The sequence below is a fragment of the Carlito syrichta genome, unplaced genomic scaffold (assembly GCF_000164805.1).
Source record: "Carlito syrichta isolate Samal-C Ts95f unplaced genomic scaffold, Tarsius_syrichta-2.0.1 Scaffold123370, whole genome shotgun sequence".
In the NCBI taxonomy this organism is placed as follows: Eukaryota; Metazoa; Chordata; class Mammalia; order Primates; family Tarsiidae; genus Carlito; species Carlito syrichta.
In genome coordinates this window covers 356,015-382,402 of record NW_007067466.1, presented here as the reverse complement: position 1 = coordinate 382,402, position 26,388 = coordinate 356,015, and positions in this window count along the sequence as shown.

Sequence of the window (26,388 nt, the reverse complement as noted above, 5' to 3'; positions counted from 1 at the left end):
TGCCGTTACCTAAATGTGCATCTCTAAAGGCCTTTTCCAGCTTTGTGAGTGTGTCCGTGTGTGTATGCATGTGTGTGTGTCTGTGTGTCTGTGGTAGAGGGCAGTGTGATATAGTCAACCTAGTTTCTGCTCTTACTCTCTTACTAAATAACTGCGAGTCTTGTCACAAGTGGCCTTTTTTTTCTCTTATGTAAAAGGAAGGATAAACTTTAAGACCGCTTTCTCACCCACCCTGTTGCCCATCGAAGCTGGACTGGATTTTAAAAATGTGGTACATATACACAATGGAATATTATGCAGCCATAAAGAAGGACAAACATATGGACTTTGCAGCATCTTGCATGGATTTAGAGTCGATCATACTCAGTGATCTATCACAGAAACAAAGAATGAAGTACCATATGTTCTTACTCATAAGTGGACCTTGAACAATTATAATGCTATAAGAAAGGGATTGGCAGTAGTGGGAAACTGTCAGGGGAGGGTGAGGTGGGATTGGCAGTTGAGGGAAAGTTCTAGGGGAGGGAGGGACATACCTCATCAACAAGGGTACCTGCATAATCAGCGTTTGTATACCTAACTCTGAATTGGACCCCACATCTTTATAATAATAATTTTAAAAAGACCGCTTTCTCCTCCCAAACCCTAATCTGTATGTGCACATTTGTGTACATCTCTGAGATCCCATGCCGAAATTGTTCCCATAGGGTGGATTATACTCCAAACAAGATTCCAAAGTTGACTTTGGGGTCCTCACTCAATCTGCCTGCCAGTTCTGCCCAGGACTGTGAAGGAGGGTGCTGAGATTCACTGTGGAGATTGTTTGAAAAAAAATGGCCGCCACCCACTCCTCCCCTTCCTGTATGTGTATGCACCTCCTCCCACAAGGGTTGCAGTCTATTTATGCTCTCCATCTTGAATTTCAACTCTTGTTGTGACTTGCTTCGACAAAAAGGATGTGGAAGGAGTGGCAATGCCAGTCAAGGTCCTGCACTTTAACAAGACTGGCAGATTCTATTTTTACTCTCTTAAGCCAGCTTCTGTGCAAGAAAGCTCAGGTTGTACTATTGAATAATGAGAGCACATGAATAGAAAACAACTATGTGGAAAGAACCATAGCCTCCCATCTGAGAGTCAGACAAGGCCCCACATGTGAGTGGGGCCAACTGGACCCTCTGGTCCCAGGTGAGCAACCCTGCTATACCATGTGCAGGAGAGAGGATCCCTTCCCGGCTAAGCCCTGTCCAAACAGAATCATGAATAATGAAATGGTTGCTGTTTTCAGCTATTAAAATTTGTGGTGGCTTGTTGCACTGTAATAACTAATTGAAGCACGATTTTATTTTTTGCTTTTATTTAAATTTGTTGTATTTTTAAATTGTGGTAAGATATACACAACATAAAATTTACCATCTGTCTTAGTTTGTTCAGTTTTCTATAACAAAATACCATAAACTGAGGGACTTATAAGCACCAAAATTTCTTTCTCACAGTTCTGAAAACTGAAAAGTCCAAGGTCAAGGTGCCAACAAATTTGGAGTCTGATGAGGTCTCTGTTCTTAGTTCATAGGCGACACTTTCTCACTGTGTCTGCATATGGTAGAAGAGACATGGCAGCTATCTGAGGCCTCTCTTATAGGAGCAACAATCCTACTTATAAGGACGATGACCTCATGACCTAACCACCCCCCAAAAGCCCCATATCCTGATACCATCATATAGGTGGCTTCAACATATGAATTTGGGGAAAATACAAGCATTCAGACCATAGCACTATCTTGACTGTTCTTAGTGTACATTTTTAAGTTCTGTGGCATTAAGTACATTCACACTGTTACGCAACGAAAGCACTCTTATGTATACTCTAAATGCATCTTCATGAAGCTACTGCAAAAAAAAATATGTGGGGCACAGATGCATGCAAATGTGTTTTCACACATCGGGGATGAATGTGCATCATTTCTACTTACTGTGAGGGTTTCTTGCCTGGTTCTCTATCCTGGGAGGAAAGTGAAAGAGGATAGGAAGTGTCTTCGAAATGAGCAACCCAGGGCTTCACACCGAGCCACCAACCTCCTTCCAGGTAAACCCAGGAAGTGGCAGAGATTTGTTTTTCCATTGGTAAAAGCCTGGTGAGGTTTTGCTATTGGGGTTCCATATTTTTTATAAATAGTCGTAGATTTGGTCTTCAGCTCATGTAGCATCAATCTCAGTTTTCAAAACTGTTGTGACTGGTGGTATTATTTTTAGATTTTATGGATATTTAAGGCAGAAGCTTGGAAATGTTGTTCAAGGAGCTGTAGTCAGATGCCATTTTTCAATTTGGGGAATCAAAAGATTCTCTGGTTGCTCATCCCACATTTTCTGTCGATGTTAAACATTTTTCAGGAGCTCCTGACACTATGTGTGCTAAGATCTTGGCTATGTGACTTTCAACTGAATTTCCAGCTGGACCCAGGGATGGTATGGTCTCTTGATAAAGTGGACACTAGTGAGAAAGCACAGAGCCCTGAGGAGACTTCTCTATCAGCCTGCATGGACCCTAATAGCCCAGGCGAACCCCACGTCTATTCTCAGCCTCCTGCTACAGACATCACCAGGCTTTTGAGCGATGCACAATCAACCTATGCCCAAGGAAGCCTAGATCTAGGGTCCTAGACAAGTCTTTAAATGAAGTCCATGCAAGACAGTTATCTGGAAGGGCTGAATCAGGGTACAGCAGCTCATTCATATCTCCTTCAAATAAAGCTCCAGGAGATCTGTCCGTGGTGCTGACTAAAACACCACCTTATTACTGCTTACTTGCCTCTGCTGGAGCCCATCTGCTCACCAACCTTGCTTCCTGCTTACTTAAGCAAATCTTGGCCCTCATTTCTGTTTCAATCTGTGCCTGGCCCACCCCTGATCTGAACTGTGCGTCAGTAAATGAGGTGGTGAATGCCACTCTTATCAATGACACAGGGGCCTACGCTTAAGGTAGAGTAAGACCAGCGGTCACTTCAATGGCATCCAATGCTAGTCTGCCACCGTCTGTGTGACCTTGGACAAATTGCTTAGATTTCTGAAGCTCTAGCTTCTTTACCTGAAAAATGGGCATAATAACATGATTTGAAGAGTAAAATTAGATAGTAAATATGGAAAAGCATGTATATACAACACTTAAAACAATAGAAAACCCATCAAGATGAGTTTATTTTCTTTTTCCTGATTTTTTCAAACTCTTAAGATTTGCTTTGGGCCACTGTTCGAGTTCTTCCCAGAGAAGCAGTGTAGGGGAAGTCCTATCAAGAACTTTTGTTGTTGAGTATTAGTGAACAGATGCACTTGTAACTGGAGTAAGAATTATATGGCTAGTCTGTGGAGGAGGCAGTCCTACTGTGAAGAGTACACAAAGACATCTTTTCTTGCCTTCCATATCAATTCATTCTTTGATTTAGCAAACTGTTGATGAATGTCTACTAAAAGCAAGGCACACTGATAGGCTCTGCATCATGGAATAGAAGCTGTGGTCTGTGCTCTGTGGAGGTCACAATCCAACAGTGGTGGCTAGTATGCATTAGGCATACGCTATGTGTCGCTTCCAAGTTCTAAGCTATCACACGCATGTTTATCTTACTGAACTTCCGCAACAAACCTAGGAAGTCAGGTCTCTTATTATCTCCTCATAGAAAAAGAAACTGAGACATAAAGTGTAATTGTACCCCAAGTCCGCAGCCACTAAGTAACGGAGCTAGGATTTCAACCCAAACCCGTCTCCCAGCAGTGCTATGCAATGCTTTTAAGCAGTATGTTAATCTGTGGTTCTAGTAGAGAATATGTAACCTATATCAAGATATATTCAGATAAACTGTGATGGAGCTGCCAGAGTTAAAAAATAAAAATAGAGACGACCCAGCTAAATTTAAATTTCAGAGGGCTGGGCGGAGGTAATGATTGATTATGGGAGTTCAAAATAGAGAGATGCAATTTGTCTCTAGGGTAATCATGGTAAGCTTTCTGGAAGAGTTCACAACTGAGCTGGCTGGGAACTATGTGGTTGGTGAGAGAACATTTTCAAAATATTCCAGGCAAAGGAGCCATTCTGAGCCAAGGACAGGCCATGGCGCACGAAGCAGGAGCAGAGTTCAGAAATGTGGATGAGAATGCTGAAGGCTTGGGTGATGAGGTTGGTTCATTTAGGAAGGTGGTGGTAGCTAGTGAAGTTGATTGTGTATATCCACGAAGACTTGGAATGGGAAACCACTTTCATAATTTTGCTCGGATCTTAGGTGACCAGATCCAGTTTTCCCCATATTTCACTTTGCTAAAATATCCCAAATGCCTTCTCCAACCCTGGAGGCTGTCAGAAGTCAGTTAGGGGACAAAGTTTTTCTTCCTGTCCCCCACTACTATGGCCTGGACTCAAGTCACCAATAACCTGGCCACTCTCCAGCATGGATAAGTGCACTGATCTGTACCCCAGCCTCCTCTCTGGAGGCCTGTTCTCCAAGACAAGCATCTTACAGGAGGCAATTAGTTACAGCCTCTGCCAAGGCAAAGTGTTGGATGGAGACCGTCCCCTGAGCCACCTGACAGATTTCAGTGCAGGGGACAAGTCAGCTGAGTCTGGCAAAAGCTGAATGGGTTTATCGAATGATGCCAATAAACTAACAAATGTTTAGATTCTTAAATCTTCCACTTCAACTAGACTTTGTAAAACTAGTCAAGCAAAACCTCAAGCCACTGTCAACCCCAGGAGCATGACCTCATTCGAATTGGAAAGATTCTTTCTTTGTTTTCATGATGAGATTTAAGGCAATTACTGATTTAGAGTTTTACTTGGTGACTAGGAAAAATGTATACAGTTCAACAGCAAATAAGCAAAACTTTGTAAATTGACTTAAATGTTTCTCACCTGCCAAGATTCGTTTTCTTGTTCAGTGAACCCAAACTTGAAATCCTTCCAAACGGGTCACATTTTTCAAACATTTGTAGTTAGAGGACTTAACGAGGTTACTTTTCCCGCTCTTGTTGTCGAAGGCCCACATGTAATCACACATAACATTTTGAGTTACCAGCAAAACCCACACTTGGAGGTAGGTATGTGAAATTAGGGCTGACCTCCTGCCAAAGCCCCAAGAGATGAATGAAGCAGGCCTTTCTGCAGACGTCCTGTCCTCACTCACGGCCCTTCCTGAGTCCTGCTTCCTGCTGGGCCAGGCTACCTCTGCAGCGGAGTCACCTGCTATTTTGGGGCAACAGGCAGGGGGTGCGTGGGAGAAAACACAAATAGTGGCCAAGGTCCAGAGGTGTTGCCAGCATGCTGTTTCACAGGCATGCTTTGGGGCCTAGGAGACCAGGCTGAGGCTTCTCAAGGTTTCCTTCTTGAGGTGACGTTGTTGAGAGGAATCTCGTCTGACAAGGAGCTTGCCGGGTCTGATGCTACGTGACACTTCCTGGGTCTCTGTGGACATGTACAGTGTCTGTTCCTGGGGTGACTCCATTTGCATCTGCCAGTCACACTCCTGGCTGCCTTTTCAGACCTAGAACCTTTGCTGTGTATCCCACCGAACCAATGGTGAAATGAAGGCTGAAAAACACACTGAGCCACGCATCTTCCATTTATCTGGAGTTTCTCAGCTGAGATTCTAATTCAGAGGGTGCACGCTGAAGCCAAAATATCTGCATGATATGCAAATGGCCCTTGGTAATTCTAATGGGGAGGAAGCACTGTCTTCTCACTAAGTCAGCTCACCTGAGGGAGGACCTGCAGTCCTGCAAATCAAGTTCCTACTTACTTCACTAAGGCAGAACCAGAAGTCCATTGGCAGGTCAGTGGGACCAAATTCAAAAACCTGAATTTTCTGACAATGACGTATGGAGACAGACAGTTTAGATAGTGCCAATGTGTTAGGAGACCACACAGTTAGGAGTAGGGGTGATGGCTCTGCCAGGAAGTAGGAACCACTGGTTCATTCTCAAATGGGTGGGTATTCTGCCAAGTTCAAGGATGGCATTTCCTCAATATTTTATTTCGAAAAATCAAAAACCTTCTTTATGGCTGCATAATATTCCATTGTATATATGTGCCACATGTCTTTTAATCCAGTCTACTTTCGATGGGCAGTACCGCTGGTTCCATGTTTTTGCTATTGTGAACTTGGCAGCAACTTGGATAGATTTAGAGTCCGTAATACTCAGTGATCTATCACAGAAACAAAGAATTGAGAACCACGTGTTCTCACTCACAAGTGAACAATCATCATAATACTACAAGAAAGGAATTGGCAGTAGTGGGAAACTGCCAGGGGAGAGAGCAAGGGGGGGGCCACTTCATCAATAAGGGTACCTGATCACAAACCAGGTGACACGGGGCCCAAAGTGAGGTCCAAACTGTACCTGTACAATGACCATTTGTATACCTAACCCTGAATTGTACCCTACATCTTTAAAATAAAATAACTTAAAATCTGAAAAGAAAAGTCGACAGAATAGTACAAAAATGGTACAGTAAACATCTCAAACTGGTATGAGGGTTTTCCTTCATCTATATTCCTCACAATTGTTAGCATTTTCTATGTTTCTCTTTCTTTATTGTGTATATATGTATACTTTATATATATACACACACGCATATATGTTTTTCATTAAATGTATCTTTCAGCATATATATATCTTTTACTACATATGTAAGTACATATACGTGCAACTTTAAAAATAACACTCATTTATCTGTGTCTTTTTAAAACGGCTTTTTAAAGATCTAATTCACCTACTACAAAATTCATCCTTTGAAGTGTACAGTTCAGTAGTTTTTAGTTTATTCAAAACTGCGCAGTCATCAGTACATCGAATTTGAGAACATTTCATCACCCCTGCAAAGAAATTCTGCATCCTGTGTGGCCATGGTCCATTCCCTGAAAGGGAGGAAACAGTGGGAATTGGCCTGCCTACTTCCTAAGAATCAAGACTTGCCCCACTGGAAGCTGTCCCCTCCCCCATCCCCAGCTTCTGGGGAGGTCATCCAGCCCTCAGGAAGCCCACAGTGCGACCGCGATCTTCCATCTGAATCCAAAGTGGAAGTGCCTTAGATGTGGATCAAACACAGTGCATGAGGAGTGAGGACCGTGCCAGTCTGAGGCTTCCTATGGAGCCCCAGCAAGCTCCAAGTCCAGCGAGGCCACCAGCGAAAGGGCCCAGCAGTGCAGACCCAGGACCCACAGCACCTTCTGGCAGAAGGAGGGAGTGGCGGGGATCTGAGGTCTGTGTACTTGTTTGTATGGGAAATGGTAACTCAGCCAAGGCCACCCCCTGGTGAACAGCAAAGTCAGCATCAGAGACCGGGTCTGTCTGTCTCTGCTCCTCCATTCTGTTCCACTGTCCCACTCAGAGTCAGAGCTACAAAGACAGCAAGGGCTGCCGGAACAGTCGGAAGATTCTGAGTCCTGAAAAAGTAAAAGCAGAGATAAGAAAGTCACGCTGGAAGAGGGGCCAGCCTGTCATGAGGCCTACATCTGCCGGTACAAGGTTCTTGTCGATGAGAGGACAAAAGATAGAGCCAAGATGCGTCCAGGGTGACCGGCCAGCCTGGTTTGCCCAGGACTGAGGGGTTTCCTGGAATGTGGGACTTTTGGTCTTAAAACCTGGAATGTCCTGGACAAACCAGGGTGAATCAGGCACACAGTTGTGTCAGAAGCTGCTCTGGTGTCAATGCTGCTATTTTCTCCTACCAGGTGATATGATGTGTGTGGAGTCCGAAAGAGAGTGGCAAGTGTATAACCAGCATCCCATAACTGCTGGGCATCCCCGACCATGGGCTCTGTACTGCCTACACACTGGCTGCCCGTTAAATGCCTATTGATGCACCTGAATGCCTAAAAAATGCCCTTAGCAGCTGTCACTGGTACCCCAGGAAATTGTGTGTCCCACCTGCAGCAGGTATGCTTATTTGGCCTCCAGAGCTGCCTCACCTGAACTCTGGACTGGAGGGAACACCTGTATTCCCAGGAGGCTTCAGACATCAGCTCAAATAGAGTCATCTGGTAACCCGGTTTGCTGAGGATTGAAACCCCTCTGCTTTTATGCTGAGCATTGTGGAGACTCCCTCCAGAGCTCTGATTGGGCTTCGGCAGGTAGGCAAGGACAAAATGCCTTGTCTTCTGGAACTCTGGGTTCCCTGTCAGGGGTCAAAGTAAAACTGCACTTGTCTTTGGTGAGAGCCCTGGAAACGTATGCCTCCATGGCAGTCCAGTCCAGTGATAAACAGGCAACAAGCAAATGCTGCAGGTTTGCCGCTGGTAGTTGTAATCGTGCAGTCATTCTGAAACTATCTTATTGGCGTTGTGGATTAGAGCAGATGAACAAACACGTTGATGTCATTGAGAACCAGGATTCTTGCTGTGGGAGGAGTGAATCCAATTTGGAATGGGGGAAGGTGAGGAAGAGGCCCATGGCACTGGTTTTGAATGGGAGGCATCAGGAGGAAGCCACAGCCCAGCAGTGGTGAGATCCATGGCAGATGTCCAAGAGGAGTGAGAAGACATGTGGCGTCTGAGTTAGGGAGAGAAGGCTGGCCTCCCAGAAAGTTCCTGCCTGCTTCCTTTTGTGAGAGGTCTGCCTGTATTTGGTTTTTTGTCCTAGGAGCTGCAGTATATTCACAGGACATCCCCCTTCCCCTCTTAACGCCTTTTTCCTTGAATGTACAAGTCCCATTCCTTGTAACCTAAAAGTCCTGACTGGAATGCTCTGCAAACCTCGCTTTGTTGAACCAGGTGCCCTTTCTGCTCCAGTTGGCTAGAACAGCACCAGGAGTCCTGCTGGATTCAGAGTCACGGAGATGCAGGGTGGGGACAGAGCGTGCTGGAACAGATGTTGTGACCTAGAGGCTCAAGGCATTTGAGTCCAATTGTGTGATCTCTGGGAAAGGTGGCAAAACCCTAGACATAGAGTTTGAGACTTGAACTTCAGTTCTCTTTAACAAGAAAAGGCATCTCTGCCCTAGCTAGAGCTCCTCTCCCAGCTAGGTCTAGGTCCCTGGGGCTTGGGGCCAAGTGTGGGCATGAAGGATAGGCTCAGATCGGCAGAGCTCAGCAGAATATATCACAGAATTGCTTGCGCTAGGGTGCCCCAAATCTAGCCCAAAATCTGTCCTGGGTCCTCAGACCTAACCTGTAGGGAGGATCCTGTTGCAGCTGGTGGGTGCCACCCAGAGACATCTTGTGTTGAGAAAGGAGCGTGAGGGAGAGGCAGGGCTAGTAAGGTAGTGTTCTTCGATGGTCCCTTCCCTTCCCTTCCCATCCCCACCTGCCCCAGAACCTTCCCCTAGGAAGACTCAAGACTTTTCCATGGCAACCATGATGATGGGGACGATACTGGTGATTTCTTAAGCACTGAGTCTGCAGGAGGCATCATGCAGACCCATTGTTATGTATTATCTCATTTGACTCTCAGGATACCATTGTGAGGCAGATGTTTTTGTTTTGTTATCTCTATTTTGTAAAGAAAGAAACAGTTCAATTGTGTGATCTCTGGGAAAGCCTGAAGAATTCCAGAAACATAGCTTATGTCTGTCCAAAGTAATACAGCTAGCAACAGGGCAAATCAGGCAATCTCACTCAACTGCCTGTTTGTTTGTTTGTTTATTAGGTTTATGGCTCCCCAGTCATGAAATGTCTGTTGAAATGTTATTGAATTTAAAAATTCAACTAAAAGTATGGCATAGTATACTGATTTTTCTATCGATACTGTAAAAAAAAATACCACAAATTTAGTAGCTCAAAGAGTAGATTTATGATTTTACAGTCCTAGATGTCAGAAGTCCAACAGGCTCTCACTGGACTGACATTGAAATGTCACAGGGCTTCAGGGGGAATCTGTGTCCTTGTCTTTTCCAGCTTCTAGAGGGCATCCCTTGCCATTGCTTCCTCTTCAATGGAGGAAGCAATGGCAGGCCTTGTTATCTCTAGTTGCTGTGTCTCGGTAGTCCTTTCTTTCCTGCCTCTCACCTCCGCTTATAAGGACCCTTGTGGTGATATGGGGCCCACGCAGCTAATCCAAAATAATTTTGCTATCTCAAAGTCTGTAGATTATCAGCCTTAATTCCATCCACATCCTGAATTCCCACTTGTGATACAACCCAACATATTCACAGATTCCAAAAAGCAGAATATGGACATCTTTGGAAGGCCATGATTCTGCCTACAACCATGTAACTTTGGTAAAGACAAGACTGAGTTTGACTAGACTTGAGTGAGTTGCTTAACGTCTTTGAACCTCCTCATCCTGGTGATGATATTTGTTTGCAGAGATGTTGCAGGGATTGAATGGAGTACTGTATGAGCCTTTAGGTTCTTTGTTGGTACCCTAGCTGTAAGCTCCCTTTGCACCTTCCTGGCTTTGTTAGTTGACCACATATTCTCTTCTCCCATTCTCTTTCATGCAGACCACACTTTATTCCTTCTATCGGTAATCATGTCTGAGTCCCTCCTCTCAGCAAGCCAGGACTCTTTGACAGCTCTGCAATCCACCATACCTGTGTCCTCCCAGCACCTGACAGGTGCCAGCACAAAGTTAGCCCTTAAAACAAGCTGTCAGGGGCCCAGACCTTGAAGTGAGAAGTCTGAGCGGAACACACAAAATCATCTTTTCAATTCAGAGATCAGTCTCTCTCTCTCTCTCTCTCTCTCCCCACCCCCATTCTCCTTCCTCCCTACCTTCTTCCCCCTCTCTCTTTGGACTGTTTCTGGCTGATACAAGAAACACACAGAATAAATGTCTTATTGGAAAAAGCTGTACCCAATCCCTCTCCACGCACAACGCATTTCAGAGAGGGTTGTTTGGGAATTTGCTTTCTGGTGCTACTATAAGCCAAAAAGGCCTTTTGAAGGACAAAGCGTCATAATCACCACTTATAAATTGAATGAGCATGGGTGACTTCTCCCCAGAGGGAAAATGGACCCTTTTTGAGCATGAAATCACCCCGATTTTACAGCTGAAATATTTGACTGGAGAGGATCTCAGACTGGGAACAATGGGTGTTAGAGATGGAGAGCGGGAGAGAAAAGAGTCTTTTGTGCCCCAGGGGCCTCTTTGATGAAGTTCAAGGGGAGAGTGGAAGGCGACATCCCCTTCTTGTCAGTTTCCTCAGCAGCGAAAATCTTTCCCACAGCACAAAACATTGCCTTGTCGTCATGGCTGAGATGCAAGTGGCTGAAAATTTCCACATTTGTGTTACAAGGTGCTGGATACTTCTTAGAAAAGAGGGTTTATTACTATCGTGTGGTTTTTGGATCACTTTATCATGTGTGCTTTTATCTTTTGGACTTAATGAAGAGTTAAAAGCAGCTCAACAAGGTCCTGGCTAGATCTTCAAAGGTCTCCACTAATATTTACCCTGACTTACCCAGGTGAGGAAAGCAGTCCTTCCACTAACAGATATTTCTTGAACACATTCTCTATGCCAGTGTCTCCCCAGGCTCAGAGAGTGTTAAAAATTCAGAAGAGATGATTCCTGTGGATGAGAATAATTTCTACATCTTTTTATAACTGTCCAGCATCCTCAACAAACAGAAGGATGCCCCCCCTCCACTGTCTCCCCTTCATGTTCCATTGTAACTCAACTGCCCTGTTATGGTTTGGATACTTGTCTCCCAAAGCCTCATGCTGAAATCGCATCCCAATTTTGGAGGTGGGGCCTAGTGGGAGGTGTTTGGGTCATGGGAGTGGGATGGGTCTACCATGAATAGCTTAATGTCTTCCCTGCTGCAGGGAGGGTAAGTTCTTGCTCTATTAGTTCCAGAGAGGGTGATGGTTAAAACAAAAGAGGATCTGGCCTCTTTCTCTCTCTCTCTCTCTCTGTCTGTCTTTCGCCATGTGATGTCTGCACACTGTCTCCCCTCCACCTTCTGCCCTGAGTGGAAGCAGCCTGAGACCCTCAACAGAAATAGATGTTGACACCATGCATCCTGAATAGCCTGCAGAGCCATGGACCATCGACCTCTCTCTTCATAAATTACCCATCCACACATATTCCTTATAACAACACAAACAGAATAAGACACACCAAGTGCGACCATTTTGCCTCTTATACATCCCCCAAATTCATTCACTTCTCTCTCTAGCCCCTGTGCTATGGTCTGAATGTGTCTCCCAAAACTCTTATGTTGACACATAATGGATTATGTGGTCGTATTAAGAGGTGGGGGCATTAGGAGGTGATTGACTCATGAGGGCTTCGGGATTAGGGATGTTATCCAAGGGCTGGATAGAGAGAGCCAGGCCCTTTCTAACCTTCCATACCTTCCATCATGTGAGGATACAGTTGTTTTCTCTGGAAGATGCAGCAACAAGGCTGGAAGCAGAGAGCTGCTTTTATCAGTCACGGAATTTGCTGTGCCTGGTCTTGGCCTTCTCAGGCTCCAAAACAGTAAGAAATAAATTCCTGTTCTCCATAAGTGACTCAGTCTTGGAGATTTGGTTATAGCAGTAAAAACGAACTAAGACTCCCTCCCATGACCTTGATTCAGGTTCCATCATCTCAGCCTCTCAAGTCTCTGACTTCCTTCTCTCATCTCTGATTTTCTTTCACTTCAATCCCCAGCTTGTTCTGGAGTCAGTTATCTTCCAAACACAAATTTAATCCTATCACTCTCCTGCTGAAAACCTTCTAATGGCTTCCCAACTCCTACAGGACCGGAATCATTATTGTGACTCTCAGGTACCCCTGTGACTGGTCCCTGCTAAAACACCTTCCATACCGCCTCTCACCGACGTACAAGGTAGGCACTACCACAACTTTATTTCTTCTTTTTTTTCTAAAGCAAAGAGTAGTTTATTTAGTAAAAGGACAGAGGAGGTACACTCCAAAGAGAAGATGGAATGGGTCTGAGCTGAGAGTGGCTCAAGAGCAGCGAGTTAAATAAAGCCAGGTTCTTTTATATGTCCTTTAATTGTGCAAAATTTGTCAAATGAAACATTTTGATAAAGGTCTCTGGGGTTAAATGTATTTTCTGGGCCGGTGGTGACATTTCAGGTTACTGCACATGTCTCTATCCACCCCTCCATACTTTTAACTGTATGTATGAGATGCAGGCCTTATGCATTAGCCTTAACTAGCTCTTTTGCATGGAGAGGTTACAGAGAATTCAATAAAGTCTCTGAGAACATGGGGGAACAGATAAATTATATAACTTGTCTGAGGTCACCCAGAAGCTGAGTGGCAGGGCCAGGACTCAAACCAGTGGGCTGGCTGGCTCAAGAAGCCATACCTTAGACCCATTCGTGAATCTGCCTGCTTAGCATAACAGAATCATCTCTCTCACCAATCTCCTGTCATCCCACGTCCAATGCTTCGGCCACACAAATGCTCTCCCCACCTCTACAACCCACCCCACTTCCCCTGGCTAGTTCACACAGGGCTCAGATGTCATCTTCTCTGGGAAGCTGTCTTTGGTTCCCCTTCCTCACTGCATTCCATTCCCTGCAGCACTCTGTGCTCCACTCCTGGGGCTATCGGTACCTTGTTTGACAAAAGCTTGCAAGCCTTAGATTGTAAGCTCTTTGGGAACAAGTGACCTCCCTTAATTCACTATTCAATCTCTAGCACCTCACTCAGCTCCTGGCTAAAACTGGGGTTTAATAAAGGATGAATAAATGATTAAATGACAAAAGAATCTTCCAGCAGATCTCATCTATTCTTCTCCAAATACCCTGATAAAAAGGGTGATTATCTGTCCTGCTCTGTAATAATAAACCAGGGTTCAAGCTCATAGAGCTAAATTTTCACCTGCAATGTTTCTGGTTTCCACATAGAATGAAGAAAGGTGGAAAAAGCATTGCTTATTCTTGTAATAAAGCAAAGCTGGAAAAAGCATTGCTTTCCCCTTATAATAACAATAACAAAGGAAAGCAGTCTGCAAACTCAAAGGAAAGCAGTCTGCAAACTCACACCTTTTTCTGATTCCCCAGAACTGAGGTTGAATCAACTAACCAGAAGCCTAAAGAGAGACTGGTACATCCAAGTACAGACTTGACAGCACTTATATAGCTGTGGGAGCTGACACGGCTGGACACCAGTAAGGAGAATTCAGCTAAAATGTTAACAAATTGCTAAAGGATGCTTGCGGGCATGTGAGAGACTGTAGAAGCCCCGGGCCACAGACACAAGGGGAAATTTGCACACACACAGGGTTCTTTCCACAGACCATGCCAGATGTTTACCCAAAAGACTGGGGAGAGAGACCCTCTCATGGTTGCTCACGTGGGAGAGGAAATCCAGCTGCTGAGTGAAAAGCAAAAAGTTTCACCAGGACCCTTTTCCCCTAACTGTTCTATGGAATGAAAGTCCTAAACCCTGGGAAAACGGTGTCACCATTTCTTACAAAGTTAAACACACACCAACCCAAGCCTAAGCATCCCCATGCCTAGGTATTTTTACCCATGTGATCTTGAGCAGGACTGCTGGGCTCCCCCAAGCATGGAAATGAAGGAAAAATTTTGAGTTCTTTCAGGGGAAATTTCAGGCATCTAGTTATCCTTAGAAATAAATGAACAACCCAATGAGCAGGAAGATAACAATAGCTTAAACAATAGCAACCCAAGTAAGTTAGAGTCACAGGGTGTTTGATTCCTTATTAAACTAAAAGACAACTTTTTAACATATATGACATATATTCTTGAGTTGTTTTTCAGAAACCAGGACCCCCACACAATGGAAATCATCAACCTCTATCACTCATAGATCTCCGAAAAAGAGGAACTGAGGACTGAACTCTGATCACTGTTATTTGTTCTAGATTTCTTTCTGAGGGACTTGGAGAGAGTTAGGTCTACAGGCTATCCATTTTGCTAAACTGGTTGCTCTGACCCAGTATGTTGTGGCTTGCTCTTGTGCCCTGGCTCTAGTATAGCGTCCTATGATTAACAGGTTTACTCTTCCTAACTAACCTATGATAAGGCCAAACCTTCACATTCCTTTTCCCTGACACCAAGTTTTTTGACAAAGCCCTGATGCCTTGACCAAATGCAAATCAAAGAATCTCTGAATCCATCTGTGACTTTGTAAGTCCCTGCTTTAAGAGATTCTTCCTTTTTGAGACAGCCTTCATTTTTTATTTACAATTTTATCTGTAACTTCTGCTTTCCTGAAATGCACCCTGCTTTTAAAAAACCTTGCTTGTAAAGCATTGAGGAGTTTGGGTCCTAAGCATTAGGTAACCTCCTTCCTTGGTTGATGTCCTTCAATAAATGCCCTTTGTCTCACTTCAAATCTCGATGTCAGGGTTTGGCTTTACTGTGCTGGGCTAGTGAGACCAAGTTTGGTTTGGTAACAATCTGAAAAATGACATTTGCACAATTAAACCTATACATTAATGTTCATGAGGGTTTTCTTAATAATCACTCAAAACTAAAAGCAATTTATATGTCTTTCAACCAGTAAATGGATAAATAATGGATGTGGTACTTTCATAGGTTGGAATTCATTCAGCAATAAAAACAGTGAGCCGCCGATTCATGCAGTAATAAACATGAGAGGAAAAGGAACCAGATTCCAAAGACTATATGCTGCATGATTCCATCTCGGTGGTAGTCTAGAAAGGCAAAACTGTAGGGACAGATAAACAGATCGGTGGTTGCCAGGTTCAAGGGATAGGGAAAACAGTTGACTACAAAGGGACACAAAGGAATTTGGGGGAGGGTTAATGGAACTGTTCTGTATCTTGATTGTGATGATAGTTTCTTGACTAAATACATCTGTTGAAATGAGCACTAAAAGGAAGGAAGTTTGCTTTGTGTAAATTTCACCTTAAAATCAAGCAGAAAGAAACAAATAAATGCACAGAATGGAAGGAAAATAATTTTCACCAGCTCATATATGTTGGACACCAATGTATATGCCCCTGAAGGTATGTAGCATGTAGACTACAGACCTGCTCTCTTCCTTCCATCTCTTACAATACTACCTGTGACCTTCTTGTGTGTGTGTGTGTGTGTGTTTGTGTGTATGTGTGTGTGTGTGTAAAGATCCATGTGCAAAAGCCCTTGTAGATTTTCCTTCCAAAAATAGATTTGTCTTCCCTGACTCTGTAGCATTCCTGTCTGGATTAAACCAATATTTCTCTAACTGGAATTCTATAGAACACCATTCTAGGAAATTTAAGAAAATGCCAAGACCATGGGTTCCGATATCCCCGACAGAGATTCAGAATGCCTTTTTACTTGCCATATTCAAGTTTCAGGACATTTTCTTTTCTTTTTCTTTCTTTCTTTTTTTTTTGAGTTGGAGTCTCACTCTGTTACCCAGGCTAGAGTGCAGTGGCACACTCACGGCCACCCCAGTGTCAACCTGCTGGGCTCCGGCGATCCTTCCGCCTCAGCCTTCCAAGTAGCCAGAACTACAAGTGCATGCTACCACGCCCGGCTAATTATTTATTTAGTTATTGTAGAGACGAGGTCTCACCAAGTTGCCTAAGTTGGTCTCGAACCCAAGGGCTCAAGCAATCCACTCGCCTCAGCCTCCCAAAGTGCTAGGATTACAGGCTGAGCCACCGAACCCTGCCAGGAAATTTTCTAATAAAAAGAAATTAATTTGAGAATAAGACTCCCGGGCACCTTCTCCTCATCCTCTCCCTCACTGCCATGCCCTGTTCACATCCTATGGAACTGTCATGTGAAACATGATCTTGAAAAATACTGTAGATAGCCTAAATAATTGCCTCATTAACACTGGGGTGTCAGGAATCTGAGGAACAAATTCAACGGTCAACTACAGTCATCTTAGATTCTGATTCATCAACTTTATCTTTTGATCTCTACACATTGGTGCTGTATAGTTCATGACTTTTTTATTATCTGAGTTTTATTTTTATTTATCTTTTTCTCTTTTAATTTTTGTTTTGAAATTATGGGGTACAATTCAGGGTTAAGTATACAAATCTTCCTTGTGCAAGTACCCTTATTGATGAGGTGTGCCCCCCGCTTCCCCAGGTGGATATTGACCACCGTCAATTCCAGCTATCCCCACCCCATTCCCCTCCACACAGTTTCCTGCTACTTTCAATTTCTTTCCTACAGTAATATGGTAGTTATTCAAGGTCCACTTATGAGTGAGAACATGCGATACTCATCTCTTTGTTTCTGTGAGAGATCACTCAGTATTATAAGCTCTAATTCCATCCAGGTTTCTGCGAAGTTCACGATTTTGTTCTTCTTTATGGCTGCGTAATATTCCATTGTGTATATGTACCACATTTTTTTTTATCCAGTCCTCTTTTGACAGGCAGCACGGTTGGTTCCATCTTCTTGCTATTGTGAACAATGCTGCGATAAACATACGTGTGCAGGTATCTTTTTCATAGAGTGACCTGAGTTCTTCCTGGTATATTCCCAGTAGGGGGATTGTGGGATCATTTGGAAGGTTAATTTTTAGGAGTTTTAGGAATCACCACACTGATTTCCACAGAGGCTGTACTAGTTTACATTCCCACCAACAGTGTAGAAGTGTTTCCTTTTTGTCACATCTCCTCAGCATCTGTTATTTTTTGGAGTTATTGATGATGGCCAGTCTGACTGAAGTTAGGTGGTATCTCACTGTAATTTTAATTTGCATCTCCTTGATGATTAGTGAGACTGAACATTTTTTCATGTGTCTGTTGGCTGCTCATATGTCTTCTTTGGAGAAGTGTCTATTCATGTCTCTTGCCCACTTTGTAATGGGACTGTTTGTTTTTTTCTTTTCAGCACGTTTGAGTTCCTTGTAGATCCTAGATGTTAGGCCTTTGTCAGACATGGAGTTGACAAACATTTTTTTCCAATCTGTGGGCTGTCTTCCTGCTCTCTAGATGGTTTCTTTGGCTTTGCAGAAGCTTGTCAATTTAATGAGGTCCCACTTGTTTATCTTGTCTCTTATGGCATGAGCACTTAGGGTTTTGATCAGGAATTGGTTGCCAGTACCAATTTCCATAAGGGTGTCTCCTGAATTTTCTAAGGTTTTTACAGTTTGAGGTTTTACATTTAGGTCTCTGATCCATTTAGAGTTAATTTTTGTGTATGGGGATAGGTAGGGGTCCTGTTTCTATCTTCTGCATGTGGTCAGCCAGTTTTCCCAGCACCATTTACTGAATAGGTTCTCCTTTCCCCAGTAGTGGGTGGGGAAGGCTTTGTCGAAGATGAGTTGGTTGAGAAATTGAAGTTTTGCTTCTGGAACTTAATTCTATTCCATTGGTCTATATGCCTGTTCCTGTACTAATGCCAGGCTGTTTTGATTATTGTAGCTTTATAGTATAGTTTAAAGTCTGGGAGTGTGATACCTCTTGCTTTGTTTTTTTTTGTTGTTGTTGTTGTTTTGCTGAGGATTGTTTTGGCTATTCTTGGTTGTTTATGTCTCCATATGAATTCCTGTATTGTTTTTTCTAGGTCTGAGAAGAATGCTGCTGGTAATTTGATGGGTATTGTATTAAATCTGTAGATTGCCTTAGATAAAATGGACATCTTAGCAATGTTGGTTCTTCCAATCTATGAGCATGGAATATTTTTCCACTTGTTTGTGTCATCTTTGATTTCTTTGAGCAGTGTTATGAAGCTTTCATTGTAAAGATCTTTTACGTTTCTGGTTAGGAAGATGCCAAAGTATTTCTTTTTTTTTTTTGTGGCTATTGTAAATGGAATTGTGTTTTTTATCTGGGTTTCTGTTTGTTTATTATTAGTGCATAGAAATGCGATTGTCTTTTGTACATTTATTTTATACCCTGAGACTTTGCCAAAGTCTTTTATCAGTGCTAGGAGGTTTTTGGCAGATTCTCTTGGGTTTTCAAGGTATACAATCAAGTCATCTGCAAAGAGAGATAACTTGGCTTCCTCTTTTCCTATCTGGATACCCCTGATTGCCTTCTCTTCTCTGATTGCTCTAACCAGTACTTCCAAAACTATGTTGAACAGGAGGGGCGAGAGTGGGCATCCTTGTCTTTTTCCAGTTTTCAGTGGGAATGATTCCAATTTCTGTCTGTTTAGGAGTATGCTGGCTGTGGCTTTCTCATAGTTGGCTTTTACTATTTTGAGGAACATTCCACATATGCCTAGATGTTCGAGGGTTTTTATCAAGAAGGGGTGCTGGATTTTATCATCAGCTTTTTCTGCATCTAATGATATAATCATGTGGTTTTTGTTTTTACATCTGTTGGAGTATTTAATTAGGTTTATGGTCTTACGAATGTTGAACCAGCCTTTCACTCCAGGGATGAAGCCTACTTGGTCGTGATGGATGATTTTTGAGATGTGTTGTTTAATCCAGTTTGCTAGGATCTTGTTGAGAATTTTAGCATCTATTTTCATCAAAAATATTGGCCTGTAGTTCTTTCTTTGTTGGGTCTTTACCTGGCATGGGTATCAATGTGATGTTAGCTTCATAAAATGATTTGGAGAGAGTGCCATCTTTCTCAATCACCTGGAATACTTTTAATAGGATTGGTGTCAGTTTCTCCTTGTATGTTTTGTAGAATTCTGCTGGAAAGCCATCTGGTCCAGGGCTCTTTTTTGTTGGTAGTTTTCTTATGACATAATCAATTTCCTTGATTGCTGTTGGTCTATTTAGTGTCTCAGTGTCTTCTTGTTTCAACCTAGGGAGGTTGTGTGATGTCAGAAAGTTCTTCATTTTCTTTAGGTTTTCAAGTTTCTTTCCATACAATTGTACCTAGTAGTCTCTGATAATCTTTTGTATTTCTTCCGGATCAGTTGTGACTTCATCTTTTGTGTTTCTGATTAGTTTATTTGGACTTTTTCTGTTTTTCTTTGTTAGTTTGGCTAGGGGACCATCTATCCTGTTTATCCTTTCAAAGAACCAGCTTTGTGTTTTGTTTATTTTCTGTAATATCTTTTTGTCTTCAATGTCCTGGATCTGGGCTTTTTTTTTTTTTGGTGATCTGGATTCTTCTGCTGAAGTTAGGGTTTTGGTGGTCTTGCATTCCCAGCTTCCTTAGGTGACTTGTTAGGCTGTTAACTTGTGATCTTTCCATTTTCTTCATATGTGTTTGTAAAGATGTGAATTCCCCTCTTACTACTGTTTTTAAGGCATCCCAGAGGTTTTGGTAAGATATTTCTTCATTTTCATTTGTTTCCAGGTAACTTTTAATCTCTTTTTTATTTCATCATTGACCCAGGAGTTGCCTAGCATCATACTGTTTAATGTCCATGCCTTTGTGGGTTTTGGAGGAACTTTGTTGGTGTTGATATTTATTTTTATTCCACTGTGGTCTGAGAAGGTGGATAGCAAAATTTCAGTCTTATGAAATGTGCTTATGTTTGATTTATGGTCAATGATGTGATCAATCTTGGAGTGTGTTCCATGCAGTGATGAGTAGAATGTATATTCTGTGGTCGTTGGAGTGTTCTGTAGATATCAATTAGGTCCATTTTTCAAGAGTCTTATTGAGGTTCTGGATCTCCTTGCTGGTTTTTTTGTCATGATGATCTGTCGGGTTGTGAGTGGGGTATTAAAGTCCCCGTCTATGATCGTGTTAGAGTCAATATCTTTTAAAAGTTTGCCTAGAAACTGTTTTATGAATGTTGGTGTTCCTATGTTGGGTACATTGCATCATGTTCTTTTTGGGAGTAGGTAAGGTAGAACAAATAAATTTTAGTAAAAAAAAAAGTTACTATCAGTGGAGATAGCTGGAGCAATACATGGGTCAAATGGAAAAACATATGTAATTCAAATGATAATTTGGAAGATAACACTGCTGAATAGTTCACAACACAAATATTTGCAGTGCCAGTATGTGCTTGACACTGAGTTATGACTTGAAGGCATGAAGTTGAGGAAGACATTGCCTCTGGCATCAAACACATCACAATTAAGTAGAAGAAAGAGAGATAAGCAAAAACAAAACAAAACCCTCATATTCAGGGTAGTAAGCTCACTGCTATAATGTAAAGGACTCTAGACAGAGTGGAGGAGCAGCTCCTTTTTATAGGGATCAGTACTATTTGGAGATGCGACTTCAAGGATTGAACACTTTCATGTGGATCTGAAAGGACATATGGTCCCCAGAAGACAGATGAGAAGGGAGAATTTATTTGAGACATAGTGCATAGCAGGTACCTACTTCTATCTTGCTTAGATTCCATTTGTGTCTGGTCCTCACTACTTGCAGCTGAATCTAACATGAACTAATTATTGGCATCTCTATCTCACCCATCACTCAGACCATAAACCCCCAGATCCTATCATCTTAGCTTATTAGTTCTACCTCCCAAAGATCTCTCTGTTCTTTCTCATCTCCATTTTCTAGATTTTCATCTCCATTTCCCACTCATCCAGATTATAGAGACTTTTTATTGGTCTATTTGTTTCTGATCCCCACCCAATTCCCTGCAATGCACAGAGTGACTTAGCTGAGTCGCCAAACCTAGCATGTCACTGACTATTAAGAAGTTATCAGTAATTTCCCATTGTTGCAGGAAAAAATCCAAACCCCTTTAACTTGAAACCTATGTCATTCATTCACCAAATATTCCATAGCCTGCCAAGAGCTTTTCTTTGAGAATGAATCCTTTGTTTGGAATGTCTAGTCTTCTTTTTCACATAGAGCTCACCCCAACCATATTGCCTATAATTTTTCAATTTTGGTTTCTGCAAAATAAGTGAGAACTTAAGAAAGTGAAGGCATTTTTAGATGCATACAGTTCTCTCAAATCTTTTAAAGTTATTTCGCCCACACCTAATTTAATTGCAATTATTTTTAGTGACTTCCCTATATAGAAGAGGCTTCCCAAAGGACTAAACTTAGATTTTATGGAAACAACTCTTTTTCTTTGGCATTCTTATTTCATCAGTTTTTGTAAACTGTTTAATTACAATAACAAGCACAGCTGATCTTGGGAGGCATTTCACTTAACTGGAGAGCAGAAGGGTCAGGTCCATTAGACAGCAGCCCTCGGCCCTTGGCCCTTGGTTCTCAGCATTCAGGGGTTTGGAAGCATCCCTGAAAGGGCAGCCACACCCTAAGAGAACTGTTTCTTGGGAAGTCTTAAATGGAAAGACTGCTTTTTTAACTCACTTCTTGACCAACTCCCCAAACCAACACTTTCCATTATCTTTTAAAAACATACTGCCTGATAGCACCCTAAACAAATGTTCCTCTCTAGCACAGCCTGTTGACTGACCCACCAACTGCCATCTTGGTTCTAAGAACTCAATTTCCATGTTAACTTCTATATTTCTGACTCTCCCTGTGTAATCAAAATATGCAGATTAAGATTTACCAATCATATGTTTCAAAAAGTGGGAAACAAGAGTCAGGGAACATGGGTGATACAGCAATACTTGATTGAATTGATTTTATGGGCACCAAATGAACTCTATTCTCACCCTTGCCTGAGGCCTTCCCTGGGGTGAGGGCTCCTTAGCCTAGGTTTGTCTCTGCCCTGGGTTGACTGCATCTGTGCTTGTTGTTTTTTCCAGAAACCTCCTCAAAGCCAATTCCCCGTCTTGACAAGCATTGAGACGCCTCCCTCTAATTCTCCCTTCTCACATCCCATACTCTCACACATCATAGAACTTTGGCTTACATAGCATTTCCTTCCAAAATTAAAATGTTCCTTGGATATGCAAGTGAAAGGAAACAAGGGGAACATAGGGGAGGGAAGAGGAAGGGAAAAGAGAGGGGAAAAAGGAAAGAAAACAGGAAAACTAAGTAACTGCCCAAGCCCAGGCACTGCACTTTTTTGTAAAGATTGTTCTAAGCATCAGTCTTGCATTAGCTAATTCTCAGTAGCAAGTGCTCTTAGCAGCACAGTAGTATTAAAATTGGATTTGGGAATGGACATTCCCTGAAGCACTTAGCTGTGTGTGCTCGCTTCAGAGGCACGGAAGTCAGAGCTGCACAAAGCAGAAACCGGCTCTGGTTTCTGGCGAGGGAGGAGCGCTCACAGCAGAAGCCAGGGCCGCACAGGCCCACCCGAGGCTCCAGCCCACTGGGGACACCGACATGTAGTTTATTAGCTCTGATTGTCTCATTGGCTAATTGTCCCTTGCAGATTCTCCTGGTGTCAAAAATGGCCGGTTACAGTGACTTTTAAATGTACTTGGAAGTTAGATCTCCCTGGAACTTTCAGTAAAAATAAAATGAGTGGATCCCACTCTAAATCTACCTAAACTAGAATTGAAAGGGAGGTCAATGCCTGTGTTTTTAACAGGTCCTTACAGTGGCTTTCCAAGGCTGTATGAGTCCATTTTCTGTTGGGTATAACATAATACCTGACACTGAGTAATCTGTCAAGAAAAGAAATTTATTTCTTACGGTTTTGGAGGCTGAGGAGTTCAAGGTTTGGGATCTGCATCTGGTGAGGGCTTTCTTGCTGATGGATGCTCTCTGTAGAGTCCCCACTGGAGTGTATCACATGGTGCTCTGCTAAGCTTGCTAATGTGCTCACTCAGGTTTCTCTCCATCTTTCATAAAGCCACCAGTTCTCCTCCCATGATACTCTATTGTCAACCTAAAATGTCAAAAGAGTCAGATTCTAATTTAAAGAGAGTTTATCCCAGGGCAAGTTGTAAGGATAGACCACATGGAAACACCAACTCCAAAGGAATGAAGTCAGCATTTGGAAGTAGAGAAGTTAAGGTTTCATTTATATAGGCAGAGACAGAGGAGCTTTTAGCAGGATTACAACATTTTTCATACAAGGTTAGCACGTAGTTACAGCAAGTTGATTGATTATAGGCAGTATTTCTTTCTGGCAAGTGTACCATTAGCCTTTTTTTTTTGCAGAGGATGTAATAGTTGTGGGTTTTCTCTTGTCTGATATTTTCAAAGTAGGACAACAAAGAGGAAGTATAACGAGGGTCATTAATTAAGAAGGCAGGAGGTTTTTTGTCCTTGACATCATTTAATCCTCTCTAGTCCTTGTACAGAACAAGAGAAGTAAAAAGGTGAGTTTATCCATAATCTGAGAAACAGAAATTGCAATCATATGTGACTCAAATTACAGTCACATCTCTCTCAAGGTTCAAAGTGTTTGGGGGCCCAATGCCTTTTAAATTAGATTTATTTTCACACTATTAATCCATGACCCTCATGACCCAATCACCTATTAGAGGCCCCACCCTCTCAATAAAGCCACATTGGGAATAAAGTTCCAACATGAGTTTTGGAGAAGACATTCAAACCATGGCCAAGGCCAAACAAGGAAACTGAAGGTCCTCTTTCTTCTGGCTGCTTCATGCAGAGTGAGGGAATGTGCAATTCCAGTGACTTTCAGGACAGACATTTTGACATTTGACCCTGGAGCCAGTGAAAGCGCTGAAGCCTGGCAGGGGCAGATGAGTATGTGAGGAATGTTGTCCTTTCTCAAGATTCCAGTGGGGCCCCACGGTTGGTGGATACACAAAACTTTTCAATCCCTGGAGGGCTGTGGATTCCTTCCACTGTGGAAGACAGCAAAATCCATAGAAGGGGAATTTTAATAGATAAATTATTGATTCAATTGATCGATTGAAAAGAGAGATGAGAGAGAGAATAGATAGCTAGATAATTTGGTAATGGAACATCTGATCTAGACAATTCAGGTTGAGTCTTGCTGTGATGTGATGTGAGGTGAGGTGGGTCTGTGAGTCTCTTTTTCTCTCTGAGTTTTGTACTGGTTATCAGCAAAATTAAAGAGCTGAGTTAATCCTGGAATCCTGAGACCCCTCTGCCTCTAAGTGTTCTGGGCAGCTGGGAAGGAGGGAGGTCACCTTGAGCCCCACATCTCATGTCTACATCATGGAGGTGGTGCAGGTAAGATAAAATAAAATAAAAGAGATGCTGGAAAATCACATGCAGTGGGAGTTGGAATGAGGAGGGGAAAGAATTTCCTGTTAAAGAGAGTGGGCAGAATAGAGCTGGTTTCTACTTGAGGAAAATATGTCAAGACTGGGGATAGAGACAGTTTTAAGGAGATGCAACAGATGGCTTCAGACTGGAGATCACCAAGCTGAGCCTTCCTCAGGGGAGATGACAAGGTTAAGGTGGGATGGAGACGGGATGGTAAAATCAACATGATAAATACATTATCTGGGTTGGGGAAGGGTCTGCCCCCGAGGGGAGGGGCAGATGCTGAGAAAGAAGAAATTTCCCAAGTAGCATTTCTTTCATCAGAAAGCATAGACCTTCTCATATGGTTGCATTGATTTCCAGCTCCTCTAAGAACAAGCTTTTCCAAATGAACTTTGGATCAGAAGAACTCTATAACCGCAGAAGACTCCGTTTCAGAGGGAGTCCCCAGGGGCTGAACTTGGGACTTTCGGAGCGTGGTGGCTTTTAGGCACATTTCTTCCCAGCATCAAACAGGTCCCAGCAAGTGACAGAGATGGAGTGGAGAAGCTGGGGTTATTGAAGAACACCAGGGCTAGAGGACAGTTCTACATAGAAATCAAGCTGACTTTCTTGCAGGCCCAGCCTTGGGGCTGGCTCATTCTGGGATCTTGAGCAAGGTGTTGTCCTTGAGTTTCTGTGTCCCCATCTGAAAAAAAGGGTGATAAGATCACTTAGACCCTCTAAGTCTAGGGCTTAGGGAAATACTGGGAAATTGAGTTAACATTGTGTTTCAACTCTGTCATGGAAAACTGAGTCCTAGGCTTGTAATGGGTGCATCATCCCCTGACTGCTGTGAATGTGAGGCCAGGGAGCATTGGGAGCTTCTGTTTCACAATGATGAGACTCTGTTCAATTTAGTTTGTTATTGCGCCTCCAACTTTAATGTGCATTCTAATCACCTGGGAATTTTGTTAAATGGGTTCATAGATCTGGGGTGGGACCTGAGATTCTGCATTTTGCATGAGCTCCCAGGCCATGCTGAGGCCGCTGGCCTACTGGCACACTTTGGGTAGCAAGGGTTTAACTAACTTGCCTATGGTTACTTGGTTAGTAAGTCACAGAGGATGAGTTCAAACTCTGTCCTGTCTGTCATCTTTACCCATGCCATCACAGGCAAGCAGTGCCAATCACACAGAGTGGCAGGTGTTTGCATTTCTATCTTCTTTGTTAGGCAGTAAATGGATGTAATTTATCTTTACATTCCTGCAGTCTACAGAGTGCTAGGCACAAAGGAGGTGTTCAACAAAATTTTAACAGACTGAAAGAAATAACAGAGTAATAAGGAAACACACCAAGGTAAAACAGAAATAAAAGGAGATCGAGTCAATGATAATGTCATCACAAGGGGGAGACTCAGCTCAGGCCAACTCTACCTTGGTCAACCTTTATACTATAGTCTGAGCAGAGTATGGGTGTTTCATTTATGTAACCCTATCCATTCCCCTGGTTTCTTCTTCTGATTAAAAACAAAAGAGCCGGGCTCGGTGGCTCAGCCTGTAATCCCGCGCCTTTGGGAGGCTGAGGTGAGTGGATTGCCTGAGCCTGCGGGTTCGAGACCCGG